The following is a 12,431-nucleotide window of genomic DNA, read 5'->3' as shown; positions in this document are numbered from 1 at the left end:
TTTAATCACTCATTCTCCCAATTCCATTTTATTAAAAGTTGTTCAAAGTAACATAGGGGAGAAGGGTCTTCTAGAAACAAATTATTTAGGTATTATGCAATAATAATCTTGGATTATCTTTATTTATTAATTTCCCTTCTTAAGAATATATACTAATAGAAAGGATATAAATGAAGGTTCCAAGGAGTCAATACAAAAGAAGAGAACATTTTTTTAGGGGTTATGCTATGGATGAGTTGGATAAGTGGCCATGAATATTAATAACAGTGAAGTTTAAAAGATAGTTGAATACAAATTATTTATTCATAATTTCTTAAAATATATTTTCAATATATTTGTGCAATAGTAAAATATTTATTCTTTTTACACAAAAAAACTTTGGAAGTGTTTAGTGTACATAATTTTCCTCACTCGTTATGTGAAGGATTATTAAAACCTCATAAATTATCCATGACATCAATTTTAAAGGGTTAGGTGCTCATTTTATCAACAATAAAGTTTAAGATTAGAGTATGGTAGTTGCAAATCAATATTTAAATGTGATCATGATGTAGACATGAATCTTAATAGAGTTGTAGTTTTTTGGAAGATTCAACATAGATGATATCTATGGTGTTCTTTATGGGTTATTCATGATCTCTCTCTCTCTCTCTCTCTCTCTCTCTCTCTCTCTCTCTCTCTCTCTCTCTCTCTCTCTCTCTCTGAGTCACACACACAACAAGTAGGAGATATTCTTAGGAGTGTGTTTACCAATTTACAACTCTGTGGTTTTTAGGTCAAACTCACATGTTGAATTATATTTCATGAATAGTGGTCCACATAAACCCATCACTCATGATCATGAGTTATCCATATATAATTAATTTGTACAACTTGAAGATGTTCAATAGAGTGAAGCATTGATGTTTTTTTATAGAACTCATCAATCCCAATGCTACACTAAATTAGACATGTTTAACCTTATTGTTTTTCCAAACTTAAAGCCAATAACTTTTATTCCATATCTAATGAATAATGATTTACAAGAAGTCTTTGTTAATGAAAGTGATTAGTCCACTAAACGACCATTGCTAAGATACCATTCTTCCCATTACTATTCTAACTTGAGAAAGCTTAGTTATTAATTGCATCTCAAAATTTAGTCTAATTAATGTGCTACTTATTTATACTTTCTTACTTATTTCTTAAATTAAAACCTTATCATAATCTCAATGTTAGGTAGAATTGTTATTAGTATAGGAGCCTAACATACCTATATTATAAAATATTTATGTAAAATGCACCAAGCAATATTAAATTTTAAAATGCTTATGATTCATAAATAAGAAAAAACCATTACATTTACAATTGAAAATGACTAAGAAGAGTATAATAATGAAAAAAATACAAATTTTATAAGAATCAAATTGAAATTCGCATGGACTCTTGCATATTTCTAATCATGAATTATTCAACAAAAAGTCTATCTTAGACTACTTCAACTTGCATAAAGAGAAAGGGATGTCAATTTTTTCCCTTTGGAAAAAATGGGATAAAAAGATGAAAATGAAAATGTCAACTTCTTTACATTTTAACACTGAACAAATAATTGTTATACAAATGTAAACACAAAGTAAAAGTGAGAATACAAATAATAATCTTCATAATTAAAAAATAAAAATAAAATCTATAGTATCCACTATGTCATATACAAAACAATAATTATGGTCCCCCACATCTATTCTAATTTCTAGTACCTTTACATTAAATCAAACAAGATTTACCAAAGATAATCCATCACATCTACGTGATGTTTATAAAGATTAAGCATCAAAATTTATTGAAAACTCATCCATCCCAAATAATATTCTAACTTATACAAATTCGCCATTAAAATTTCTTCCAAAAGCAAACCTAAACAATTAACTCTACATTAACTTTTTATTTATTTATAAAACTCTAAGGTAATACCCATTTTCTCCTTTTTACTTATTTTTCAAATAAAAATACATATTATAAAAGTTTGACTTTGTAACTATTTACTCATTTTTACTTATTTATCAAATAAAGACCTTATTATAAAACTCCACAAATTATCTTAAAAAATATTATTATTAATAGGACCGCTATCTCCTACCCCACAACTACAACAATCTTTATTCCTCATACCAAAAAGAACCCAAAAATAAAAATCTTCCCATTTTGAATTTAATGCTCTGGTACAGAATTTCAAATGACAACGAAAATCCATTTACAATTTCTTGTCTTTATGTAATAATCATTTTCAATAGCCATCTTATTTGTCACTTTCCCCATTTGATTTTGTTTCCTTTCTAGAGTACCAATATACCCAAGTACTCAAGCCTTTATCCTCTTATGGAAGTAGTTCCAACCATTTTTTATTATGTTTTGCTCCAATCACGTTTATTCATTATTCCTTTCACTTAATGAAAGGATCAAATTAAAGCTTTTAGTTGTGCCTAACTTTCCCTCATATTCCTTTTCTCCAATTGAATTCTTGAATCTTCTATAGTTAGCTAGAATATGGGTTTAAATTTGACCTAAATAAGGAAGGGATTACTTGTGAAACAAAAGTTTGAAATCATGTGAGAAAATCTATAATCACACAAATGGGTGGGTGGTCCTACTTGAAAGATCAATCATTTTCAAATGTTGGAAATGTTATAATGCTTTGTTAAAACAATTGATAACAAGAAATACTAAGTTTTATCTTAGTTGTATTATATTTGATTGATGACTATAAAAATCAAAGACTTTTATATCATGAATGTGACAACTTACAAATGCATTAGAAATTGGACTTTTTATCATTGTTTTTCAACTTAACTATAATTACATGTGGCTCCCATCTAATCACCTAATATTATGTTGGTTGTTGCCAATAACACTCTTATATGTTTTTTTTTCCTTATGAGAAATAAATAATAAAATAGAGCTTAGCTCAATCCAAGTTGTGCTTGGCTATCCTTTGGAGTGTTTGGTATATAAGCATGTGATTGGTAGATATTAATAATGCCAACACTAGCTTTTTGTTCGGTATACTTTATGGAACTTTACATTTTTATTTGGTCATCACAGTATAAATATTCTTGTAAATTTGATATCTTGATTTTACTATTTTTTTGCAAATATTTATTGATTCCTCATTATATAAATATTCTTATAGATTTGATATCATGATGTTGAATCTATTTATGTAAATATTTATTGACTTATTATTATATAAATATTCCTATCAATTTGATACATTGATGTTAAATAAATCATATTCTTTTCATTCTAATTAACAAATCACAAAGCTTTTATACTTAAAAAAGAATACAATTGTAAATCAATCAATTTTAAATTATCAATATATTATAAATAAAATATTGTGTATACATTCTTAGTAATATAATAAAAAAAAATTAAAAGGTATATTGTTGGCCTTGACTAGAAGTGTAACAAAGTCACACCCCACTAAATAAGATTTGGACTAAGATGGGTTATTTGGTGATATTGATGTTAGGTGGTATTTCTTTAGTAAATATAATGTGTGGAAGGAAAATTAGTCTAGTTTAGGTTTGCTAGATTTACAGATATCAATAGTTATTGTATTTGCCAAAGACACATACTATTGCAATTACTTGTGAATAATGAGTGATTCATTCTTCTTATTTCAACCAATGAAATGTAAGTATTTTTATAATCAAGTTAATCCTTTGATTTTTTCTAATGTTTATATGTCAAATCTTTATTTCTAAAATAATGAAAATATTTTACTTTAGTTTGATTGGCTCATATTATTTGAGTCTTATAGGAGTGGATTTCTAGGAAACATTACCCTATATTTAATGATGAAATATATATAATATGAAACATATAAGACTTATATCAGACTCATAAAACTTATCAAATAATTTTTTAGCTATAATAGTTAAACATTATAAATTCAATAATATTTTTATGTTAGAAACTATTATATATTTTTTGAATGATATTATTTTTAATCTTAATAATTTAAAGAGAATAAATGAACTCTAACATTACACTTATATGATAATTTTTTTTAATTATAATTTTTAAAGAAATTATTATTCTTCAAATATTTAAATATGTATGATGATAGTATTTTTTGTTGGTGTGAATAATTATTCACTATACTTTACTTAATTTTACTTAAGTCAATGCATTATTTTATAATTTATTAGTTTGACACCTAGGAAGTACTCCTATGAGTTATCATGTTGATGACATAGGAGTAAGCAACTCTAATTCAGCACATGGTGTCTACAACATAATTTTGCATGCTACATAATTAATTGAGTTGTCATGTAGACAACACAATTATTCACACTCTTATTTTAGAACATGGTGTCTACAACATAATTTTGCATGCTACACCTTTGTAGGCTTATCCTCTCATCATCACACTTACTCTTGTGCTTAATGAAGGGTAATCCTCTCCTGGTGGACATGTCCTTGGTTGTAAGACTTATCAGTATGTTGATTCCTAGGCATTCTAGAAGCATTTCAGAGGCCTTTATATACAGGCACTCCTAGTGTGTATGTATATGACAAAACATTGAATGACAATAAATCAATTTTGGATATTGTTATTCTCATCATACCTTGTTAGTCTACTATTGTGCTTTTTCTTGAGTTCCTTGATCTTGGGTGATTTTTTCCTAAGAAAAATTCTTACATGGTATTAGAGCTATACCAAATTCTTACATGGTATCAGAGTTGAGGGAGATTTTCTTCACATAGCCATTCAAGACTGATCTTGCTTCACCTCTCTAAGGACACCTCAACCTAGATTTGGAGTATTACAGTCATTGGGAGAATCTAGAGCCAAAATGGACCTCGCCATTGCATTCATAACATTAATTTGGTGAAAATCAACTATAAATTTGCCTAGCCTAGGCCATAGTCAAATTTGAGTAAAAATTATTTTGTAAACCAGCACCCAAAGGCCTAATTTGGAAAGTGTGGTATGATCTATTAGATCTACAATTTATATTAATTCAGATCGGTATTTTATTTTTTCTGTACAAATTTTCAAAAAGAAATTGGCCAGTATGGCCTGCAAAGAGGTATTATGTTTTTATGCTTTTTTGTCTTGTCTTGTTATTGCATTGTGGGCATCCCTTGCATGGAAAGGGAAGGTAATTTCATGAGAATGTATTGTCTCATGTAGACATACATTCTCCCTCACATGATAATGTACTTCCTTGCATGCAGTGTTTACTTCCTCGTTCAATGTGATGGGAATCCTCACCCAGAGTCATGCACTTCCTCATGTGGAGGAATGCACTATCTTGCGCAGAGTGATGTAAAGTCTTGCATGAGACTGGAGAGTAGTATACTTTGTCACACTAGAAACATGGGGCATTTAGGCTTGACCAAGGAAGGTTTGAAAGTTGGTTTTGGACACCTTGTTGGATTTCCCACCTTTCTAGTTCAAATAGTCTTTCTATGGGGTTTAAAATATATTTTTTAAGTTTAATATATGTGATAATTCATTTGAGATAGGTTCCAGTCCTCTCCAACTTAAGATAAAGATTGTAGAAAATTTTAGGGATTCAAGATTTCAGCCTTAGCCAAATTTTAGGAGTCAACGTTTATCTTTCAACATGGTTTTTAGTAGATGAGTGGTTGTAACTTTAAGCCCTCATCTTCTCCATGACCTTTTTTCATCTCTGCTTGTGATTCGTGATTATGATATGAATAGTGGAAATGGACTTGTATGTCTAACAATGCTAGGAGCTTTTACTCTAGGTTTGAAAGAGAACATCCCCTTGGTATATTCTCATGATTTTTGTGGTCTTGGTCTATGAGTTATAGTTTAGAGCTTGAAGATCTTTGGAAGTGTTTGTAAGACTTCCCATGGTGTAGGTGAACATGAGGGTTTATCCATGTTCTGTATTCTCATCATCTTGTTTTGATGTTTCTTTATTACACTTGGTTACTTTATCCTATTGTTAAGTAACTTATCTTAAGAAAAAAATCATTCAATGCATATTTTATCCTTATATTCCTAGGATCTATAGGTAGGGCATTACACTTTTTGAGAGGTTATTTATCCCATTATGAATTCACAACTCAAGTACATTTAACTATAGAGTTCTCTCCATGGTTAATAAAAATTTTCTTACAACCCCATTTCAGAGAAATCTATAGCCAAGAATGCTTGCATTGGAGGAGCACTAAGATGGATGCCTTGTTGGAAAGTCTTTGTTCTTCACCTCTTTGAGGATCACCTAGATGGAATGAGTTCTAAGTGTTCCATTAATTTTCATGAGAGATGAGTTCTTGTAAACCACTACTCATGAAACATGGGTCAATCAATTTGACTAAAAAACCACGTAGTTGAATCATGACAAAAATATCACAATTCATCTTGATGCGGAAAATAACTGTTACTTGTCAAAATCTACAATTCTATAAAGATCTAACTCAACAAGAAATGTTGTAATTTTGAGAGAGATTTTATTGGTCCCAACCATTATTGGGGGCGGGGGGTGGGGGTGGAAAACCAACAAAAACTTTTATATTGGTAAACTAAGCTATTATAGAGTATATTCCTAACACCACTTGTCTTAGCAATAATGCAATAATAAATTTAGTTAAATAAAAGTGTATAGAATCACACAAAAATGCATACATCAAGTGACATAGTGATTTTATATGTGGAAACCCTTGATGAGAGGATAAAAACTATGGTGGGATTAATACACCCACTAGCCCTTATAATGCATGTAAAGGGTTGCCCAATTAAAAGCTGCAGTTGTTCCTTCTAGGAATACATTCTATTAGGAATGTTTGAAACCTATTAGGATTAAAAAATCTTGTGAATGTTACCTGGTTAGAGGATTTACAAATCTATTTCTAAGAGACACCTTGTAAGAGGATTTATAAAATATTTCTACTAAATCTTTCCCTATTAGGAACTTTAAATAAATATAATGGTAAGAAAGAACTCTAACTAAAAAAGATCTATTGATAACACTATCTTAGATTTTACATCTCCATTGCACATTCTTGAAGATACATTGATCTTCTTCCTTGATTGGCTTAACCTATGAGCACTTCACTCTCACCTTTGTCTCATTGTTCTAAAAAACTTATCATATATTATATTGTCCTTTGCAACTATGTTCTTAACTAGCTTTCACTTTGAATGACAATGCCAATACTATCTTGGTAGAAGACAATAGTAAACAACAAGAAATTTTACAAATAAATTTTAAGTGCCTTTATACACTTTGCATTGTCTCGACATAGTTACTCGAAACAAATCCCACTCAATTTCAAATTTCAAATTCATGCTTGAGCCATTCAAAGGAAACCCATTAAACCTACTTGTAGGGTCTAGACTAGAAGCCCCACCAATCCATCTATGACCCTATATTTAGCCTATATACTGGAATCCTTCCATTTCTTTACCTTATATCCTTTTCACATCATCTGTAATTTACCTTGTGTCTTACCAAATCCATGGTGACTCATCTTAGATGATTCATGATCAACTAACCTTTATTCATGTCTACTAGTTGTGGCTAGGTCTATATTAACATACACATGTATATCAATGCACTCTTCTACCAGTGACATTGCTACCTTGCAATTTCTTCATCTTTCTTGATTGTTTGGCAATAAATGACAACACATTGGTGTGCTAAGTATTAGTGTCACCAATTACACACTTCATGCCACTAAGACTTGTAATTCCAATAATTTCCCCATTTTAACCCATCCTTATCTCTCTTGTTAGAATTCCTTTTAGCACACATTCATTTGATTGTACTAGTAGAGGGTTTTTCATTGGTATGTGAACTTAGTTGAATCATGTCTTTCTTTCTCATGATTGCCTCTTTTAGATCTCCCCCTATGGGTGTGACACCTTGATCATTCTCCCTTTTTCTCCTCAAGTCTTTTTCTCCTCATTTCTCTATTTGTTTCCTCCTTGGGCTAGTTTTTCCTTTCATATTCTCATTCTCCCTTTCTTTTTTTCTTCTCCCCTAATTCTCTTATTCTCCCCCTTTCTATATTCATCCCCTTTTTCATCAGTGATAAAGGACTATAATTTTTCATATACTTCCTTGTATTGACTCTAGGTAGTGGCAAGATGGGATTTCCATGATGCCTTGAGATTAGTGAGAGAAATAATCTCACTTCTTATGTGTGCTATGATCTCCTTAAGTAGATCTAGTGTACTCACTAATATTCTAGAGATTAGTGCTTCTACATCCTTAATGTTCCCTTGAATGATACCTATCACAGGCTAATAGTATACTTTGCACTTTTAGGAGTTGTATAGTCTTCTTTACTTTCTTAGCCTTGACTTGCTGGATTAAGTTCAATGTTCCATGTGCCTTGGATAGATATTTTGATGCAGAATCAATAACCACATTAAATATTCCCTACATTGAGTGAAACTCACATTAAGCTTATTCTATTTTTTGATCTAACATGTTGAATGAGCTTGGAATAGAGATATTGTATAGTATGAGTGAAGTGACCTTTAGTGTCTCAATTATTTGGTCTTTCAATTCTTGCAGTATGACCTTGTTTAGCTTGACTACATTTATGAGCTTGTCCATTTTCTTGGTTTCCACCTTATTTTCTACTAGGACCTCAATGTCTCCTAGTTTCTCCTTGATATTATCAACAAGAATAATGAGTTGACTAAACAAATCTTTATTTAGATCATAGATGGCATATAAAGCTAGTTATCCAATGATATCTCTAGTGATGACATTGTTCTTTCCCTTTTTTCTTTGCCTCTTCAAAAAAATTGTGTACTCCTTGAGTTCATCCAACTCTATATTTTTTTCTTTTCTTTTAAACAATAATTGCATTTAGAGTTTTCCTCTCTTCTTTAGTTTTTGCATCACACTCAAAGAGTTTTCCTTCAACTTTAAAGCTTGAAGATGACAACAATGATGATGAGGATGATAGAAAATGTCTACCTTTTCATGATGTAGTACAAGGCAAGTTCTAATACTAATGGAGGTGACCAATCCCCCAACTAATAAACACACAACATAAAATAAACAAGGAGTTTTAGATCCAAAATAACACATATTCTCATAATAGAATCATAACATTTATATCAAAGCTACCAGTTTGTAAGGCCTTCCTAGTTATAGCCATTACAAATAAAGGAACATCTCAAATACCATATGTGAACATCCATCTCATATCTATCATCCTTTAAGATCGTCCTAGCTACTCCAAGCTTACTACTGATTTCTCTTTCAATTTCACAAGACTCTATACTTATACCTAATCAAGCCATAAGTTGGTCTGACATAGTACATTTAATAAACACTTAGGACAAGCCCCAATTTTATAAATGTAACTAACTCATAAGAGAAAATAATCTATGTGAAATTAGACATGGGTACACGCATTAACCAATGATCTAGATCCAAGATTGCATAAAATAACTCCCATGGATTGAAGATTGCAAGAACAATGTCTAGAATATGTTCAAAATACTACCAATGGCCACAAAAAGAGCTTTAACTCATACACAATCCATCCAAGCATTATGTTAACATAGGAAAAGGTTCATAGAGTGGCCCCAAACACAACCCAATCTCATAGACATATGATACATTCGAAACAGTGCTTGATGATTATTTATCAGACTCCCAAAGTAAATAGAAAAATGTTCCCCACACTTTGATTTCAAAATAAATATCTAATCTAAACTTCATCTTCACTAAAGACTTCCACTTCCTCTCAGACAAAAGAATAAATTTTCACATCAACCATCTCTTCTTCATCGATTCAAAAATTAAAGGATTTTGTATCACATCTACCTAATTAGCATGCTCACTCACAATAACAAACTAAAATACATCAAGCTTCACAAACAATCTCTACAACTGATCACAACTAGGAATAATAGCATCCTCAAACATGAAATCCATGTCGGTGATGTCACAAAAATCTAGAACTAGGTCAACAAAAACATGCAAACCTAAATCCTCAATAGTAGTGTTGTGGTTCCACAACACGCCCAATTTTGGACTTTAGAAATGGGGACCCCCTTTTTTTAACCCACAAAAGCTTGTTCATTAGAATAGGGTATCTTCTAAGGTGCCTCAAGGAGTGGTAATTTTGTAGTCTGGATTTAGGAGTCTAGTTAGTTCAAATCATTTTTAACCCCTAGCACCAATATATTGATGTGCATCTTTTATGTAGGTATCATGGCATCATCATCATCCATAGTACAAAAAATTACCATGGTATTGCATGTGCATTTTCAAAATAGGCAGCTTGAGATTTCAGATAGAAGGATTTTTAGTATATGACAATTTTGGGAGATAAAGAAGCTTTAAATCATCAAAAATAGAAAAATAAGTACACAAGAGTTGTCCTAGACCTCATTTGAACAAAAATCCATTTTTTTTTTCAAAATTGAGAACTTTGATTTAATGGGTGAATTGAGTACCTTACACTATTTGAAGGTGTTCTTTTTGAATGGGTACTTTTTCCAAGGTGCACTTTTTAAAGGTGCTCTTTTTAAAGATGTGAAAGTGCACAAGGTGTACATTGCAATTTTGAATTTGCATAATTTTGAGGACTCTAGAAAGTGTGCATGTACAAAGGTGCACAATTCTAAAGTCTTGAAGATTCCCAAGGTCCCAAAGATGCTAAGGTGTAGAAATGCACAATTTTACATGTTTTAAAGAGATAAGTGCATAGGTGCAAAATGGTCCTAAACCATCAAAAAGATAAAAATAAGTACACTAGAGTGCTCCCAGACCCCATCTGAGAAAAACCCAAAAGCCATTTTCAAAATTGAGAACTTTGATTTTTGGGTGAATTGAGCAACTTGCACTTTTTGAAGGTGTACTTTTTCCAAGGTACACTTTTCCAATGTGCACTTTTCTAAGGTGTGATTTTTTGAAGGTGCACATTTTGAAGGTTCATTTTTTCTAGAGAAGTGCCAAATCAAGAGATGCACTGACAATTTTGAAGAAGAAGAAGTGTGTCAATAGTTAACTACCAATTTCTATTTTTGAGCATTCCATGCATTAGAAATGCATTTTGACAACAATTTAACTCCTAGAAAGACCTAGAGAAGGCTAAGCTTTCATTTTTAGAAGTCCTAGTGACTCTCATATCATCTCATGAATTCTCTCTTCTCATCCTCTTCTTATTTTATTGTTTCGAGTCATGTAAAGGCTCATGCACCCATTAATTAATGTAAACAAGGGTGGAGACCTATGTAGCATGCTTTAGAGAGTCAATTTGTATATAATTAGCTTCAGTTTTTTTATCATGAGTTTACATTATAACAACTCTCACTTGAAACACAAAAGGAGGAGATGATTTCTTTTGAATACATGGATGTAATATGTACTCCTAACCAATATTTTGATGCAATAATATATGCTACTAGTGCTCTTATTATGAGTGTAGTAATTCTTGCCAAAGTGTGTTATTTTTTTTGTGAATGCATGTTCATGAATAATAATGGAGCTAATAGTTTTATTGTATTGTTATAATTGTGCAATATTTTAATTCTAGCGTTTGCCTTATGGTAATGAATTTTCTTGTTGTGATGAATTGGAGAAAGAATCACTATTGTTCTTACATAGTGTTTTGTATCATGTGACTGCACTTTTTGTAGCCTGACAATTTGATGAAATGTGTAACATCTTTTAATTTTATTGAAGTTCCCATCAATGATTGCATCGATGGAGTTGAGGAAGAATTGCTCCTAATTTCATTAGTTTCCTACCAGATCCTTTTGATAATTTAACTCACAAACATGTTGCTACTTTGGCTTATGTCCATTAGGAATTTCCATTATATTAATTTTCTTCAAATCTCTGGTTACTCTATCTTCATCGTTTTCTTTTTAGAACACTTGGTTAAATTAGGAATTCATATAGTTGCAGTGGTTAGGAATTGTATTCATCATAAAATAGAAAATACAAAAAGATATGTCTTTGAATTTGTGGCTATGTTTCAATAGAGTGGTGTAGAATTGGTAGATACCAGCAAAGGCTTCCTTGTGAACACTCATATTTATTTGCAATTGAATTACCCAACAAGTTGAAAAATAGCAATTTAGAACCTTGGAGTTGGTCATTGATAATCTTTTCGAGAGAGAGATTTGAAATAATTTCTGTTGTTAGCATCATGGAAAATGATTGCTCAATAGAAGTGATGCTAGAAGGAGGGCCTAAAAACCATTCTCAAAAAAATCAAGTTGTTGTTTGACAGCTTTATAGTTTTGGAAGTTCAATAATTTTCAATGTCTATCACTGTCAAAAGGTGCACATATTGAATGTGTGCTTTTTGAATGTGCACTTTTTGAAGGTGTGATTTTTGAAGGTGCACTTTTTGGAGGTGCACTTTTCAAAGTTAACACAAACTGGAAGATCTCAACCAACTATCTCGCTTTTAGCAAGCATTTAGATCTT

This window comes from Cupressus sempervirens, chromosome 5, assembly GCF_028749045.1.
Source record: "Cupressus sempervirens isolate cs-2001-9-10 chromosome 5, ASM2874904v1, whole genome shotgun sequence".
In the NCBI taxonomy this organism is placed as follows: Eukaryota; Viridiplantae; Streptophyta; class Pinopsida; order Cupressales; family Cupressaceae; genus Cupressus; species Cupressus sempervirens.
The sequence above is the reverse complement of the archived record's forward strand: the minus strand, read 5'-3'. Positions refer to the sequence as shown.